Source organism: Musca autumnalis, unplaced genomic scaffold (assembly GCF_047663935.1).
Source record: "Musca autumnalis isolate F117 unplaced genomic scaffold, ASM4766393v1 scaffold_4, whole genome shotgun sequence".
Taxonomy (NCBI): domain Eukaryota; kingdom Metazoa; phylum Arthropoda; class Insecta; order Diptera; family Muscidae; genus Musca; species Musca autumnalis.
Genome location: NW_027411977.1, coordinates 62,236,834 through 62,256,263, shown reverse-complemented (window position 1 = coordinate 62,256,263; position 19,430 = coordinate 62,236,834). Strand labels below are relative to the sequence as shown.

Here is a 19,430-nt window from a genome sequence, read left to right as displayed (position 1 = left end):
TATTTTTACTTATTTTAATTAAATTCATTTAACAGAAGGTTGCGGTATTTGTAGCTTGTTTCCATGTAATTTACTAGATTTTCCCAGTCCTCATCATCTTCACCGTTCAGTATATTGATTATCTCAGCCTCTTGTAGTATTGGTTTTTGAAATGACATCATTCTGAATTCGCGCATAACAGGCAAGTTCCTAGGAAATGTTGCATTGTTTCAATCACATTCAAATTTCATAGTTTGCAGTCTCTAGATGATATGTCTGACTCATGTTTATTATATCCCAAATAGACCATTCCACTGCGGGCCCTAAATATCCAAACTATTTGTTCGAACGTGTATTTCCTCTCATATAGGTAAAGATAGGCTCTATCAGGATTTAAATATTTATATATGCGAAGGCTTTGGCAATTTTGTTGTTGGCAGAATCGTTCCTCTCTCAATCGTAATTTTATGTTAGCGATTAAGTTTGTGCAGAAAATATCCCAGTTATACATATGAGGACGGGATCGAGTGTGGCCAAGATGTGTTGAACTTTTGGGCCAGTTTTTTTAATTCCTTTGCCCAAAAAGTATTGTTTTGAAACGTGAGTTCTGATAGCAGTTTCGGTAGCCTCTTGTGTGAGTAACGGAACATGATTTTGCCTAAATATTTTAGATGGAGTCCCAGAGTATATATGTGTGCATCCTCCACACCTGTTTCCAACATCAACACATAGTTTGAGGTAAAGTTCGGTACTTGTAATATACGCTTTAGAAAGTATTTTTGTAACATGTTTATCGCATCGAAGTACGAGAAACCCCACACTTGCGCCGCATAGCTTTGTATGGATCTACAGCTTTGTATGTATATCTGTTCTGCCTACAAATTGGTTCCATGTGGCATTGATTGCATTCTTCGCTTCATTTGTTCTATTTTGCACATGGTTGAGGAATTTCATCTTTGGTGTGAACGTAGCTCCTAAATACTTAAATTCGTTGGAGATCTTTATTTCATTGCCTTTAAAAGTCCATTTTTCATTTTTACTTAGTCTCCCTCCGTTTCTAAATACCATGATTTCAGATTTAGTTAAGTTAACTTCCAAGCTCCATAAGTCGCAATAGGTTTCCAATTTATCTATCATAGATTGTAGTACTTTTATATCATAACAATGTCGTCAGCATATAATAATATCCTGATGTTAATGTTGTGCACAAACAGTCCACCGTCTATATAATCATGCAGGTCATTTACGTATAAAGCAAACAACAATGGCGATAGAAGGCATCCTTGTTTTACTCCCTTCGTTGTATCAAAGTAATCGGAGAGCTCTCTTCCATTCCAAACTGCAGATTGGGTATTATTATATATATTTTCTATTAATGTGACCAATATATTCGATACGCCTATATAGAAAAGTTTGTAAATGAGTGCTTGCCTCGATAAATGATCGAACGCTGCTCGAAAATCAACAAAAAATGAGTACAACTTTTTCTTTTCCTTCAGTTTAAGTGATACGATTGCAGCCAGATTGTAAATATTATCAGCAGTCGAATATTTTTTTCGGAAACCAGCCTGATATTCCGTAAGAATTTCATGATTTGCAACCCAATTATATAACCTTTCATTGACTAGTCCCATGAATATTTTAGATACGCAATTCATGAAGGATATGCCTCTGTAATTTGATGGTTGATTTAGATCACCTTTTTTGTGTATGGGGAAAATTATTGTTTTAGAAAATAAAGGGTCAATTTGTGTAATTCATTTGTTCCATTTATGAAGAATTCATACGGAATCCTATCCTCACCAGTAGTGGGATTCTGTAACTCATTTTTGTTGTTACCGACAAAAATCGGTAAAATTAAATCGCAAAATTATGACTAAAAACATAAAGAAAAGTTGGCATCACTGTTTGTGTAGGTAGAGGCTAGCGACTACTTTTTATTCATCGTTAACTTACCGAAAATTTTCGCTAATTATCGAAATTATAAGCATTTTAATTTTACCGACAATTATCGATAATAGCAAAAATGAGTTACAGAATCCCACTACAGGGGCTTTGTTGTTTTTAACTGTTGACAACATTTTATTTAAATCATGTATAAGAAACGGTCTATCCAAGTCCATATCCTCTTTAAAGGAGGGTGCATAATAAATGATCGTGCTTTCATCGCTGCTGTTTAATAAACCTTGATAGTAACATTTAAAGTTTTCTGGTGCAATATTCGTTCCTACGAATTTATTCTGATTACATATTTCTCGGGCCATTTTCCACCATTCTTTAGAACTCGTTATATTGTTAAGTTTATTTGCTATTGTATTATAATACATAGTTTTACTGTCGTTACGTACGCTTCTATATAGCTTTTGTGTGGTTATGTACCTAGTTTTATCTTCTGCTTTGTTTGATTTTCTGTAAATTTTTAGAAGTTTGAAGCTTTTTATTCGTGCTTTATTGCAGTTTGTATTGCACCATTTCTATTTCTTTTCAAAAGACTTTTTCCGGTTAGGCGTTTTTGAGGAGGATTTCTTTATAATTTCGCATATATCCGTAAGGCTTAGTTCATCGTTAATGATATGACGCATGTTTCCATTCAATTTTCTCTGATATACGCACTTCTCTTCCTCCTTCCACATCAGCTTTGGTAATAGTGTCATACATTCACTGTTTTCAGGTTCGGGTTTAAAGTTCATTCTTACAACAATTGGAAAATGGTCTGACCATACCTTGTCTTCAACTTTAAATTCATCAATGTTTCCTAGAACTTCTTTAGACACGGCGCATATGTCGTTTACCGATTCACCCAAAGTTGATAGGTATGTAACAGAGGTCCGCAAAATGCCACTCGCTTTTAATGCATATTCGCGATTTCGTGCTTTTTTCATTGCTTGCTATTGCCATCTCTGTTTAATGCTATTGCTTGCTTTGTCTTTACTTTCATGAGTGTGTGCCAATTGCACACACACAACACACTACAGGAGCAAGTTGCCTTTTTTTGCACGCTGCCTTCGAAAAAGCACGTTGCATTGCAAAAAGCAGTAGATATTTCTGGTCAAATTTACATGTTAATAAACATAAAAAAATTAATGTTGAGACAATAAAAACAATTACTAGTTTAGTTTATCCTATTACACTATGCAACACTGAAAATGCAAACAACTTCTAGTATGGATTTTTTGAACACCACATAAGAAAAACTCCATCTAGGGCATCAAAATCTATAAAATATAGAAAATTTTACATAATTGCTGAAATTCTGGTTAGTATCGGCTAAACTATTGGGAGTTGAACCAAGTAACCTTTCGGAAAAATCTTCCAAATAAAGTTCTCAACAATTCTTTAGAACATTCTGAAACTCTAAAATGCTTACTTCATGTTGTTTCAGCGGTATTTTGCATCATATCTTTTACAACACCTATTTCAAACACAGTTCCCACCAACAGTTTATTCTCGCATTTCGGATTTCACTACAATATTGACATTTTTATTAAATCGTCGTTGAAAAATGTAGTGAAAAGCAACTGCATAGAGACATTTTACAACAATGACATGTTCTGAAGAGTTGTGTATTACATTCCAGGGAATATTTTTCCAAAAGAAAATGTTCAGAAAAAATTAACGGCTCTGGAGATACGGTGCGAAATGTATAAAAATTGTGGAATTTTTGCATATATTTTGAAATTTGAGGCAATAAATGTAGTTTTTCGACTTCATTATTTCTCCAAATATTGTATTCTTGTCCTTATCTATAATATTGCTTCAGAGGTCAGAAGAAGATTCGCATTGGTTTCAGAGATATAGCCCCGAATTTCTTTAAAAACTCAATATTTAACCATGTTTAGATGGGTCCATAAAATCCGAGCTGGATCTGACACAACAAAACCCAACTAGGGTTTCTTGTCGTTTGGTCTGTACTTTCAAAAAATCCTCAGTTCGAATTGTTTGCACAAGATCACCTTAAAAATGTTGCACAGTGTTATTAAAAAAACTCATAGAAAAAGCGAAATTTGGCAAATGCATTCATTTATTCAAACAGAAGATGGTATGATACGTGTGAATACAAATGTAAAAGCAAGCAAGCATGCACTAAAGCAGTGAATCATTTTTTGGGGTGAATCTGCTTTTTGCACATTCATATTTTTTATATGCAAGGCACTGCACTATTCGCTTTTGGGAAAAGGCAATAGAGTGTGCCTTTTATATGCATTTTGCGGACCTCTGGTATGTAAAGTTTCCCATTTGATCTCCCTTAGTAATACCATTTAAAATCAGCATAGTTGTATAAATTGGGTTCCTTTGTGGTTAACGGTTTTGTCTTTGGATTTTCTAGTGGCATATCCCGAATAAAATCTTTCTTTATATACAGTCTGTCGCAAAAGTTAGTATACACCGTTGAAACCAAAATGTATTAGGGATAAATATCACTATAACTTATTGAAAACAACAAACAATTAGTTTTATTTGATACATAAGAAGGTTGTCTTCCGTAATAACAATTAAAAGTGCGCAATATTTGCATACATTAGGAAATGTAGGGTTCGAATCCCAAAAAGACCAAAATTTATGTCGCAAAAGTTAGTATACAACGGAGAATCATCGTGGAACTGTGTAAAAAATTCTTGATATTTTTGAACAAAATGAAACTAAATCTGTACTTAAGATCAGAAGGAGTATATTAATTGGTTTTAATGGCAGTTATAGTACTTATAGTGACAAGTCCAGCGTACACTGGGTCGTAAAATCCACAAAAATTGGTCATCTACAAATACAACAACTGTAGCGACAAAATTCCGGGTGTTATGTCCTGTTTATGGATTCTAAAGCCATGAAATGCTCAGAAAAGCTCTAAAGTTTCAATATTGGGTGATCTTGATCGAGTTTTGGCTTGTCCTGTTTGAAAAAACGGGAACTTCTTGAAGGAAACCCATACTTTTGAGGCCGTTGTCCTTTTGAAACGTGTAATAATCCTTAATCCTTACACATAAGGACTTTCCTTTCCAGCTAATTTTCTCACAAGTTATGTACCTTTTCACATTCCCACCAAAAACAAATAGTAGGAGAACATCAAGTTCGGGTGTAAGTTCTACAGTGATACTCCAACACCACAGAAGGATATGATAGCTCATTAAAAATTTTAATACAGAGCTTTCTCTGCTGTTATAACGCATGGATTGTGCAACAACGTTCTGAAAAGCTGGGTTCGCTTCACTTAGGACCAAAATACAACTAAATGGATCAGTTAGAAGTAGTTCATTAGACATTAGTAGTACATTAGACACTAGGGACATGAGAAGCATGCTCGATACTGCTAAAAGGCCGGTAGGACAGTTTAACTGTAGGGCTTACAACGGACCTTAAGGTTCTCCTACTATTTACTTTTGGTGGGAATATGAAAAGGGGCAACATTTGTGAGAAAATTAACTCAAAAGGAAAGTCCTTATGTGTAAGGATTAAGGATTATTACATGTTTCAAAAGGACAATGACCTCAAAAGTATGAGTTTCCTTCAAGAAATTCCCGTTCATTCAAACAGGACAAGCCGAAACTCGATCAAGATCACCCCATATTGAAACTTAAGAGCTTTTCTGAGCATTTCATGGCTTTAGAATTCATAAACAGGACATAACACCCGGAATTTTGTCGCTACAGTTGTTGTATTTGTAGATGACCAATTTTTGTGGATTTTACGACCCAGTGTACGTTGGACTTGTCACTATAAGTACTATAACTGTCATTAAAACCAACTAATATACTCTTTATGATCTTAAGTACAGATTTAGTTTCATTTTGTTCAAAAATATCAAGAATTTTTTACACAGTTCCATGGGGATTCTCCATTGTATACTAACTTTTGCGACATAAATTTTGGTATTTTTGGAATTCGAACCGTACATTTGCTAATGTATGCAAATATTGCGCACTTTTAATTGTTATTACGGAAGACAACCTTCTTGTCTATCAAATAAAACTAATAGTTTGTTGTTTTCAATAAGTTATAGTGATATTTATCCCTAATACATTTTGGTTTCAACGGTGTATACTAACTTTTGCGACAGACTGTATTCCATCAATATTTTGATTCGCTTCGCCTATTCTTACATTAAAGTCGCCTATAATTATGGGATTCGGCATATCTTCTGTTTGGAGGTACTCTTTTAGTTTCATAAAATCCCTATCCCAGGTAGCAGGCCTTAGAGAAAAGTAAAAGTAGAAGAACACAAAATGAAGATTACACTTCTAATGTATAACTTTTCCAAATTTCGACTGCATCCACCTTTTATGGATGACATTTTGAATCCAGATTTTAGGTATTTTTGGTATCTTTTTATACCCTTAGCATTTATGCTAACGAGGGTATATACACTTTCATACGGGCAAAATGTGCCTCATCGAAATAATGGTTTTAGACCCCAAGTATGTTTAGATGAAATGTGTTTCAGACAATTTGGAGTCGATTTAGCAATGTCCGTCTGTTTCTCTCTCTGTCCGTCTGTTTCTCTGTCTGTCCGTCTGTTTGTCTCTCTGTACGTCTGTCTGGCTGGTGCGATAACTCTCGAACGGATCAACCAATTCGGTCCAAAATTTGGCTTTCTTAATATTTTGTCCAAACTTGGTTTAAGTTTGAAAATGGGTTATATCGGTCCACTCCTTCCGGTATCTCCCCCAAAAAAGTTCAAAAATGTTCGGAAAATTTGCGCGCACGATAAGTCTTGAAGGAAGAAACCGATTTGGTCCATACTTTGCACATCGTGAAATTTCTACCAGGCTTAGATGAGGTTCCAATATAGAATCAATCGGTAGATTCCTTCGGGTACCTCCCACACAAAATTTCGGATAAGTTCAGATTAGGACCTGCTCTCGAATTGCTTTGATTCTTGTTGCAACAACTTGTATTCACAAGTTCATACTTCCTGAGAAAATAACCTGAAAGATGCAAAACGCCCCAATGACGCCGAACGGATCTGCCGATTCGGTCCAAAATTTGTCCTTCGTAATATTTTGTCCAAACATAGTTTAAATTCGAAGATAAGCCATATCGGTCCAGTGCTGCAGGTACCTGCCCCACAAAAGTTCAAAAATGTTCGGAAAAGTTTTGCTCACGATAACTCTTGAAGGGTGTGACCGATGTAATCCATACTTTGCACATCCTAATATATCCACCAGATGTAGATCAGGTTCGAATATGGACTATATATTTGTCTTCTCCTTCTGGTACCTCTCACACAAAATTTTGGATAAGTTCACTTTAAGGACTGCTCTCGATTCACTTTGATTTTTGTTGAAGCGATTTGCACTCGCTACCTCCATTATGACGGTAAAAGTTTTTTCAGGGACAAGTCCATATTTCTTAGGAAAACAGCCCGAAAGGTGTAAAAAATCGCTATGTCACAATATGTGGCTGTCGGAGAGCACGATAACTCTCGAATTGTTCAACCGATTGGATCCAACATTTGGTATTCGTCATATTATATCCAAACTTAGTTTCATGGGGCAATACCGATCCACAATTTCCGGTACTTCTCCCCAATATTTAAAAAATGTCACTAAAATGCTAGGACGATATCACTTGAATGTGGCAACCAATTTTGTCCAAACTTTGGATTTCCTAATATTTTGTCGAAATTTAGTTTAACTTCTAAAATTACCAATATTGGTCCTCCCTAAAGCCCTCGACACATACGGTCCGTTTTGTGACACGTTGGGACACGCGTTGTCTTAAAAAAAGTTAAATTATGTTTAACTTAAATGTGTCAGCCATATTGTTGTTTTTCAAAAAACTTGGCATCAACTTGCTCAACGCGCCGTATGTGCCGAGCGCTTAAGGGTACCTCCCCCACAAGGGCGCAACATTTGTGTCTTAGCGCCAGTTACTTCCTAATCCACATTTTTGTCGGCAAGTTCAAATGTCCAAAAAGGGCCACAAAATTCTGAAGAGACCTTAAATACATTCGATCTGTCCGTAGGTGAAAGTTTCACTTCACATTGGTTGAGGGTATATACATATCTGACTGACACTTTTTTACTTATTTTTAACTATTTTTTTTTTTTTTTTTTTTTGATTTTCCGTGAAAATAAAAACAAATTCTACTAATTATGGTACATGTACGGATGGATATCAAATGCTGTTACTGATATATGCATACATTTTCTCAATACAAAAAAGAAGAAATTTTAAAATATTGTTTCTTTATAAGAGTATAAAAACCGCTATAACTTTTTCGCGCATAGGCCAATTTTCTGAACGCGAGCAAATTTGAAACCTGTACAAAAAATCGAAGATGTGTTCGCAAAAAAAAAATTTTAATTTTTTCAAATGGAATTGTAAAGGAAATTTGGTTTTTACAATATACACATCCTTACTTACTTAGCTCGCCCATTACAGAACATTTGTTCCATATGCCGAACTAAGAAAAGATCTCCATTCCTCTCTATTTGTTGCTTCGCAATCTGGAATACCACGCCTTCTCATCTCATCATCCACTTGTTTGCGGCATCTATTCCTTGGCCTGCGTGCACCGCCAAGCGGTCCGTATTTATACGCCTTTTTAGCGGGTTCATCATCGCTCATTCTTATGATATGGCCTAGCCAACGCAATCGCTGCATCTCGATACGTTTAACAATATTGATGTCGTTGTATAGCAGATACAGCTCGTGTTTCATGCGACGTCGATATTCACCGTCAACGCAGATTGGTCCGTAGATCTTTCGAAGAATTTTTCTCTCAAACACACCAAGCACTGTCATGTCTGCTTATGCAAGTACCCAGGCTTCGGAACCATTTATCAGCACGGGTAGTATCAGTGTTTTGTAAAGCGTTTTTTGTTTGTTTGACGAGTTGTGGCTTTGTTTTTGAAGTGCTTCTTACATGCCAAAGTAGCATCTGTTAGCCAATACAATTCTTCTTTTTATTTCACAACTGATGTCGTTTGTTGTGTTTACGGCGGTGCCGAGGTATACGAAGTCTTTTACTACCTCAAAATTATAGGAACCAACTTCAACAGTTGGTCCGATCTCAATGGACGCATTGCGCGTCGGCACCATCAACTTGGTCTTCTCATCGTTTACCGCCAGACCCACTTTAGCAGATTCTCCTTCGACCTTTATAAAGGTATCAATTACTTCTTTTACTGATCGGTCCCCGATGTCTATATCATCAGCATAAGCAAGTAACATGTGACTATTGGTGTAGATTGTGCCACTTCTTTTGACGTTTGCCTCTCGTATAACCTTTTCCAGCAGGATGTTGAAGAGATCACACGAAAGGCTGTCTCCTTGTCTGAAACCTCTTTTGGTACCAAACTCTTCGGAGAGGTTCTTTCCTATTTTAACTGAGGACCTCGTGTTAGTTAAAGTCGTTTTACAAAGCCGGATGAGCTTTGCGGGGATACCAAATTCAGACATGGCTTGGAATACCTTTGAACGCAGCGGGCTGTCGAAGGCTGCTTTATAATCGACAAAAAGGTGGTAGGTGCCGATCTGCATCTCTTGGGTCTTCTCCACGATTTGCCGCAGGGTAAATATCTGGTCAATGGTGGACTTGCCAGGTCTAAAGCCGCATTGGTGGTCCAATTATCTCGTTGACCATGGGTTTTAGTCGTTCGCACAATATCCCTGACACGATCTTGTAGGCAATAGGGAGTAGACTTATGCCCCTATAGTTAGAGCATACAGTCTTATCTCCCTTCTTGTGGACGGGGCACAGGATACTCAGGTTCCAATCGTCGGGTACTCGATCTTCCTGACAGATGGTGCTAACTAGCTGATGAATACACCTTATCAGCGTGTCGCCTCCGGTTTTAAACAACTCGGCTGGTAAGCCATCGGCTCCTGCTGCTTTAATATTCTTCAGCCGGTTGATTGCTGTTTTTACCTCATCTTGGCCGGGCGGTATACAACCTATACCTTCGTCTGGGATTGGATCTGTGGCATCATCGTCTTCGTTACTATTGGATACCAGCAGATTGGAGAAATGTTCCTTCCACATCCTGTGCACGCTATCTGTATCTGTTACCAGATTACCTTGCTGGTCTCTACAGGAGGATGTGCCTGTACCAAAGCCATCTGTTTGAAGTTTCACTCTTTGGTAAAATTTTTGGACTTCATTCTGGCTCCTGTACATCTCGATTTTTTCACACTCCCGCTTTTCCATTTCTCTCTTTTTCTTGCGGAAAAGACGTTTCTCTTCTCTCCTTTTCTCCCGATATCTCTCTCGTGCGCTACGCGTTGCTACTGATTGTAAAGTAGCTCTATATGCCGCATTTTTCTCTTCGGTAGCAGCACGACGCTCCTGGTCATACCATGAATTCCTTTGTGGAGGTCTCTGGAATCCAAGTATGGATTTTGCGGCTGTTTGCATGGAGTGGGCAATATTTTGCCATTGTGTTGTTATGTTATCGGGACAAGGATTCCTCGCGTTAACAATTGGGCTAGTTGAGTGGAATATGCTGTGGCTATCTGTTGTGTTTGCAGCCTATTGATGTCCAACTTCCGCGTTGTGTCTGTTCGTGCTTTATTTGCAACGTTTAGACGGGTACGTACCTTTGCTGCAACAAGGTAGTGGTCCGAATGAATGTTTGCGCCTCGGAACGATCGTACACCCAACACGCTGGATGAATGTCTTCCATCTATCACAACATGATCAATTTGATTACTTGTTGTTTGATCTGGAGACAGCCAGGTGCCCTTATGAATATCGAGATGATTAAATCTGGTACTGCTAACTACCATGTTTTTTGCAGCTGCAAAAAAAAAATTTAAGTTTTTTAATTTTCTTATATATTTGAAATAAAAGTTGTAATTAGAAAAAAAACAATTAAATTTTAAAAACGGAAATAACTCCCATTGGTAGTCGATTTTAGGTATTTTGAGGATTTTTGTAACTTTTTTGTTACGCAACTACGTGTAATTTCTTATTTGTTCGCAGTCGTCACAAAACTCCTCCCGCAAAAATTGTCAACGTGGTTCCATGTTTTGGTATAGCCTCCGTATAAAGGTACCTCCCGATTTAGTCTCCGTTGCAGCTATAACATATTTCTGAACAGAATTATCGGTATATAGAGGTCCACGTTTAAATATAGCCCCAGTAGACCGGTACCGCTCGATATTCGATATTTTTAAAATTTTCGCCACATTATCCAACCGAAATGGCTGAAATCTGCTTCCAATGTAATTTATGTTGGTGGATATTAAAAGTTCGGCCGGACTGAACTTAACGTCGTTTTTATTATTATTTTTAATTTCATTATAAATCACATTTTACGATTTTTGCTAATTGATCGATTTACCAGCAACAATCTGTCATCATATGTCGTTGTGGGATTACTCAGTTATTATGGTTATTATGAAGGGATAATGAAAAAACCAAGCCATCACAAAATACATATTACAATTATCATATCCCATTAGTATTGAAAACAGTTCAGCAAGGCTTTTGCTTTTTTTATTAACTCGACAAAAATTTGTTTAATTATTTTACATTTTTATTTAAAAATTTTTGTCGAATATTTTAAAGATTTTTTCTTTCCACTCCATTTTTTTGCGTTTGCCACGCAACAGGCCTTGTTGTTATTTGTTTTTCACTGCATGGCTTAAAACTGTTCAACCGTGAGCCACTCTAGATATTCATTTACATCATTGGCACCTGGCGCTGCCACTGCCGTTCATGCATGTGATGTGATTCGGAGATGTGATGTGGCGATACTCTCCAATAATAAGTTGTAGTCGTTGTCCAGTAACCACTTGAAAATTTATGTAAAACACTTGTATAATTAATGTTAAAAATATTTTACCACCACCATCACAACAACAAAAACAACAACACGAATAATTGCAAAAACGGATGCTGCATCAGCAGTAGTTGGTTGGTTGGTTGCTTCATGTCAGTTGTATGTGTGTATGTTCCCAGTAATATTGCCTGGAAGCTAACCTTAAATGTGAGGAGTTAATTTGGGTTTAAACTATAAAATATAGCTTATGCAAATATGTGACTGATTGCCAATGGGCAGATGGACGAATGAACGGATGGGTGGTTGAATGGTTGGCGTAGTAAACTAGAGTAGTTCCATGGCGATTTTAATTGGGAAAATACCGAATTTCCAATGAGTATTTTAAAATATTCTCAGAGGCAAAGTTGTAACTCTTCTAGTGCGAATTGGGCTGGGTGTAGATAATCAGGAACTGTTTATAGCTGATCGGGAACTCGGTGTTCGGCTCTAGGTGATCTACAACGGGATGTTAGTTCACGGGCTGCGAACTATTCTCTACCACATATGGAACATCAAACCGAAAGTCTTGTAGAAAAGTGAACTGAAGTGCCAATGGAACAACGATTCACACCTCCATTGGTACAATGAACCAGTGTAACAGCGAAACGATGTCCTTAGCAGATCGTGACAGCAATCCACAATTACTTAAGAGCTGCTGTGTTTTGGAGGAGGTTTCTATAGAATAGAAGGTTTCTCTAGAATAGAAGACCTCCGTAGGAGGTTTCTATAGAATAGAAGAACTCCGTAGGAGGTTTCTATAGAATAGAAGAATAGAAGAATAGAAGACCTCCGTAGGAGGTTTCTATAGAATAGAAGACCTCCGTAGGAGGTTTCTATAGAATAGAAGACCTCCGTAGGAGGTTTCTATAGAATAGAAGAATAGAAGACCTCCGTAGGAGCTTTCTATAGAATAGAAGACCTCCGTAGGAGGTTTCTATAGAATAGAAGACTTCCGTAGGAGGTTTCTATAGAATAGAAGACCTCCGTAGGAGGTTTCTATAGAATAGAAGACCTCCGTAGGAGGTTTCTATAGAATAGAAGACCTCCGTAGGAGGTTTCTATAGAATAGAAGACCTCCGTAGGAGGTTTCTATAGAATAGAAGACCTCCGTAGGAGGTTTCTATAGAATAGAAGACCTCCGTAGGAGGTTTCTATAGAATATCAAAAGTATCAAAAGCTTAAGGCAGGTTACTGTTTTGCACTAATTGAGACCTCGACTAATATGTGTGGAAATGGCGTGCAGTACTGTTGTGGTACTATGTCCCATTCCGGAACTCGTGTTGATGATCCGCAACTTGATAACGCGTTCTGATACTGGTCTCATGTATATTTGCTACTGCAGACAAAATTCACTTTACCATCATTCTGACAGCACCCATGAAATTTCGTTAGACCTAGGAGCTTTGGATTACATTGCACCTGTGGTAACATCTATAGCAGCACTGTGGTTGGTCCTCCTCGACTGCTTTGGTTAGAAAATTTGGCTTTCGTAATATGTTGTCCAAACCTAGTTGAAGTTCGAAGGTGGGCCATATCGGTTCACTCCTTTGGGTACCTCCCAAACAACATTTCGGAAAAGTGCAGTTTAAGACCTTTTCTCGAATCCTTTTTGATTTTTGTTGTAACAACCTGTGTTCGCTGCCCCCATTACGACGGTGCAAATTTTTTACTTCCTGAGAAAATGAAAACTGTAAACACTCGGTATTGCACCATGTATTGTTCCTCCATAAGGAACTCCCTGTTTCACTCTACTGGGTTTGGACTTCTTGTCTCTGAATACCAAAAACGAATGGCGTCCGCACAAATAGTTAATCACCCAACGTTTCAAACACGGCTGGAGAGTAGTCTTCTCTATATCCTCGAACAGCTTGGCACGGTTGACAGTATCGTCACGGCCTGTTTTGGTTCAGTCCTCTACTGATATGGCGTCTAATGCTGTTGTTGTACTATGCATTTTCCGAAATCCATGTTGATGTTGGGCAACTGAAAATAGATTCTCTTCGTGGGGAGGAGTAGTGCCTCGGGTCTTTGCTACTGGTGATAGGAGTGGATATGGATAGGTTGAGGACATTTGTAAAATACTCAACTCCGGGTCCATCCAATTGCTTAAGCATTACCATCGATATTCGGTGTGGGCCCAACTCTTCTGATGATTTCGCGTTTCGGATGGCACCTGCAAATTCGCGCATCGTAAATTGTGGTGGTACCTCATCGGCTGGGAGGGCTCTTCTTATACGGCGTAGCACACTCCTCTTCGCCCTATCACTCTCGGGGTGCTCTATCAACTGCCCGTTGAAATAACACCCGCACCTTTTTGGGTCAGTTATCACGCCCTTAAAGGTGACAGCCCTTCTGTCATCCTTCTTTCCCAGATTCGAGAAAGATTTAAGCGTTGCCTAATATTTACTTAATCCTGTACTAATGCTGCATTACTTCAGATTGTCTAGAGTAAGCTCTCTAACTCTCGGGTGTTCAGGTTTCGTACGACAACGCTCATTCGCTAGTCCCGTCGCGTCTGTTGGGAATTTGGTCTTATTTCGTGTATTCGACAAGCAGCGAGCGGCTGCTGCAGTGATGATGTCCCGGAAAGTCCTCTCAGCAACCCGAGGATCTGAGGGAACGGGCAGCTCTCTGAAGCGGTGATTGGTAAAATCTTTGAACCCTTGCCAATCAGCTTTCCCATGTTTTAGAAAAGTACGGCGTTCTGAGGTTACGAAATCGGGTGGTCTATTTACGGAGACGATGATTGCCAGGATACCTCATTTATCAGACCTGGCGCCACAATGGTGATATCTGGCTAGCTGTGGCAATATCCTCTAATCCTCATGGGAGCGTCTTCATTCACCGTGCAAAGTAGCAAAACGTGGAGCTATCAATTTGCTTGGCCAGCGCTGTACCCCTCTGGTCATTACCTTGAGCGGAATGCCAAAGCTCATGATGAGCATAGAAGTCACCTATGTAGCACCAGACGGTTATTGCCCTCTAAGTGCGAACTAATATTGGGAAGCTATTCATTAGCGGTTCGTACACATTAAGCAGCTTTACCTCAGCAGTACTACGCTTTACTGCTAACCCCATGCATTCCATATATGGGTCACTAGAGTCAAGCTCAAGCGACATAGGTCGGTACTATGCAGACTGGTGTATTCGGAAGGCAAGCCCTCGTCCTCCGTTTCGATCTTTCCGCAAAGCGTTGTAACCATCACAACGTTGCAAGCAACAAGTGGCGGTGAGCTTTGTTTCTTGATGTCTTTCCGACTCATAAAACCCACAATTTCGCTGACTTTATTACGAAGACCGTTGCAATTGAATTTCAGGTATTATGCATTTCCGAGCCGTTGGACAACAAACTGTGGTGTTAAATGCTGCGTTTGTTGTTGTTGGGGAGCGTTTCGTATTCCGACGACGACAAAGAGTCAGACGACGAAGTTGAAAACACACTGTGTGATGTTATGGCGCAGCAAGTAGCAACATACCTATCGCTGTGATCCCGTGTGCGACTAAGGCCAGAGCAGCCTCGGAAATGCGCTCATTCCCTACATCCATTACATCTCACCGATACTGACAGGTGGAGGTTTGAGCTCTGAAGTGCCCCTTACGTCTTTGGCCTGTTTGTCTCGCTGCCTGTGCAGTTGAGCCCTGTTTACCTACTTCTTCATCTCAGTTTTTGGGTAGCTGACAGAAACTTTAAAACGTCTTCTGGGCCTCTTGAGCTAACCATCGGTATGATTTCGCCCATTATGTTCTGGGGTCTTTCTATCAACTGTTTTCATAACATATGACCTAGACACTCCACTAAGAACGAGACTTTTAGCTTGTCTGGAACACTTAGTCGTGCACTGCCCTTCTTTCGTGGCCTTGTTATTGTTTTTTTTTTTCCTTTACTGTGGTATCCTTCTAAGCCTCAGTTTTGGTTACCTTATTCTTTGCATAGCTGGCAGTCCTAATCTAAACCTCGTGGAGGAAGTTTGTCCCACACGCCCATGAAGCCAATGCTGAGCGCTTCCTTCAATACTCTCCTACATGGTATCTTCTATAGGAAACCTGTCAACTGGCAAATCCACCAACTGTTTTGGCAAGAAAGTCCTCATACTCTTCATATAGCAACAGAGACCCTTTACACCATTATAAAGGACGACACTACCATGTAGAGTGAATTTGTAAAATTGCCGTGTCCGAGAAACAAAATGTCCCACAGACATTTGTCCAGGTCCTCCATATAATTTAATCCACTCTAATACACTACCATATAAATATTTTCCAAATAATGGTTTGCCAGTAGATGAACAAACACATACATGTATGAATGTTTGTATATTTATTTATTCATATCCCTGTAGGTGTGTGTGTGTGTGCGTATGTTTGTGAATATTTGTTCATGTGTTCATAAACTAACTGAAATGTGTGCAACATCTGTTGACTTCAAGTGTCCATTGGCGGTATGCCTCTCCTCTTAAAATTGCAACGAACCATAAATAAGAACATCAATCACGACAGGTAACCACGGCAGGAAAAGTCAAGGTGTCAGTGACTTGTTCTTTTCGTTACCGAGCTCACTATATTATATTGTGGCAATCACAATACGATGTGTTAACGACGACGAAAAAGGTGAAAAACCATACATAAAAAATATGTTCATGTATGCAATATAAGTGAGATGGTTTCATAAAATGAATAAACCACATGATTTTTATTTATGGGACAACGGTAATTTTGTGAACCATCAAAAAAGAACAACAAATATTTGGAATATTGGTTGTTCGATGGTTTTGATTAACATAGGAAATTTTATAACAATGCTGGTTGGGAGCTGAGGATATGGGACAGTTACAAACGATGATATTGATTGCCACTAAATAAATAGAGGTTAGGTCGATCCATTTATGACCTATGGTCAAAGTTATTGAAAATCGTTGCTTACTGGTATAAATCTTGCAACTTTTGCCATGATAGAGATATTTGAGACCATCTCACCAAGTTCCGGTTTCGTTCTAACTTCCTTTTCTGGAAGTGTCTATATACTCAATGTTGGTTTTAATTATAATCTAATGAGCTTTCGACAACTTTTTAAGTTTATAGAATCCAAAATTTCCAATGATACCGCCCGTTATAATTTCAATAGATCCGTATCCATCAATCTGATATGGACCCAATGCTACGATCCTATGTTTTTCGAGATTCAGGCTTCTGACTTTTGCTAATAAATGATGCAACTGCACTCTAAACTTTGAATTTTATTAAATTTACAACTGAAATGTGAAGAAATGTCCATTACTTTTGAAGTGTTTGACACTTGGACCCTTGTCCATGTTTCTCCTATACGACCCGCCCCTCCCACGAATAAGTATGTAAGACTGATATCAGTTTCAAAAATTGACTAACTTTTATGTTTTAAGACGTAAATTTTAAGGCGCCTTATGTAGTTTCATATTTTTTCAAAATCTTTGTTGTATAACTTGTCAGAACTTTTTATTTTCTTATATTTGAAGCAATAAATATATATAATAAATAATTACAAAAAAATAATTAATTTTACTTTAAAAAATGTTTTAAATAAAATTTCCTAAAATGTGCAATTTTGTTGCAAATGTATTGGCCACCGCTATATGTGTTGACCTCAGAAGTGTACCTTTCGGTTTTATACTGCTTATCAGCTCAGTCTTTGGATAGCTGAATTTTTTTTTTAATTTTGAAAAATAAATCAGTTGCCTGAAATTTGTTGGTGTCGCTACATTGCACAGTGGATGCATTCCTTTAGGACAGTGCGACAAAAATATTAAATATTGGTATATCATCTTAAAACTTTAGGGACTGTGTATTTATCACTACGAAATAATCATCACAAATTTTGAGCATGATCGGGCATGCTTAAGTATCATTTCGGTGTTAAACCATATAAATACATATCAATTAATAGTACCACTTAATGTTGTATTAAAAAAACCAATGTAAAACAAGTAAAAAAGTATAGATTTTGATTAAAGTTCATAAGGTTTTGGAGGAGATACCCGAAGGAATGGACTCCATTTTGTAAGTGGTTCTTATTGTGGGGATTATTACTTTCGATAGATTTTGCAGCCACCAGTCATTTCAGTCGATCACCGTTTACTTTAGAGCCATTATACCAGGAAGCATGGACTTGCCCACGAAAAACATGATATCGCTGTAAACAGAATCACAAGGACTACCTTCGGTAAAAAATTCCAAAGAATCCTAGTTTCGAGTTTAAACTAAGTTTGGACAAAATATTACGAGATCCAAAGTTTGGACCAAATCGGTTGCTCCGTTTATGAGATATCGCGTGTTACATGTTATTGAATATTTTTGAATTTAAAAGGCTGAGGTACCGGAAGGAGTGGACCGATATGTACCATCTTTGCTCTATCTAAGATTCGGAGAAATATTACGATATGCAATGTTTGGACCAAGGCAGTACCGAAAATTGTAGGGTTAGGTGTTTTTTTTTACAGATTTTGGGCCCTCTTCCAAATTCTTAATTTAGAGGTTATGTCACAAAATTGGTTACACCATGTTCATCCGCAAATTTCCGCAGCTTACTTATATATTTTTTAAATCTTGACACCTAAAGCTAGAAAAATATGCTAATGGGGCGGCGGAGATCGGTAGCGATACTAGTTAAAAACTTATGGGAAGTTAGTCAAAAAAGCAAAATATTACATATTTTAACATATTTTGTTGGCTGTTATTTTTAATACACAAGGATCGCTATGCACAGATGAAATGATATAGAAAATAAGCTCATATCTTGAATAACAACTTCCATTTTAGAAATCGTTATATATATTTGATTTCATTTATATTTTGTTTTATTTGTAAAGCACTTTATTTTTTCCGTTTTCAACGCACTACTTTTAAGAATGGACACATATTTTTATGATGCTCCCATCAGAAAATACCGTTATAAATTGTCAAAACATTTTTAGTACAGTGGATTTTGGTATGTTTATAACACTTTTACGCTCATAAAAGTGTTATACGCAGACATAACATTTTTCAGAGCTTTACCGAACGGTTGACACAAGTCGATGGCGGCTCGATGACAACCGGGTTGTTGCTGTCAGTTCGATGGTGATCAGACTGGTAATCGGGTTGTTTCTGTCGGTTCGGAGGTTGTGGCTCAGCTCTGAAATGTTCGGGTAGTGTCAGCTGGAAGGTTATCGAGTGGTTAATAACATGGGCGCATCCACTGTGCATTGGAGCTTTACCGAACGGTTGACACAAGTCGATGGCGGCTCGATGACAATCGGGTTGTTGCTGTCAGTTCGATGGTGATCAGACTGGTAATCGGGTTGTTTCTGTCGGTTCGGAGGTTGTGGCTCAGCTCTGAAATGTTCGGATTGTGTCAGCTGGAAGGTTATCGAGTGGTTAATAACACAAACTCATATCAAATCATGAGTCTGAGTTGTCCAGTACGAAAATAATGACACGAATAAATACGTCAATCTGCCTTTATGACCGTCCATCCGCCTAAGAATTGCACAGCACCGCCTAACGTCAATAAAATAAAAAGCCCGATCCAGCTACAAAACACTTCTACTGAACGCAAGTCCATTATCTCATACATAGTTATACTTAAATACTTGACTTGCCTAAATTCCTGTATGCCACGTTCGCCAGCTCGAATGTGTGGAGGACGACTGAACCAAATTAACTTTCAGTACCGTTACG

General features: G+C 38.1%; 1 protein-coding gene across 13 annotated transcripts in view; it reads left to right on the top strand.

Annotated features, from left to right (window-relative positions):
• Nucleotides 1–19,430, top strand: part of axo (axotactin) — a 508,380-nt gene that overhangs the window by 326,511 nt on the left and 162,439 nt on the right. The gene's annotated exons all lie outside the window — the stretch shown is intronic.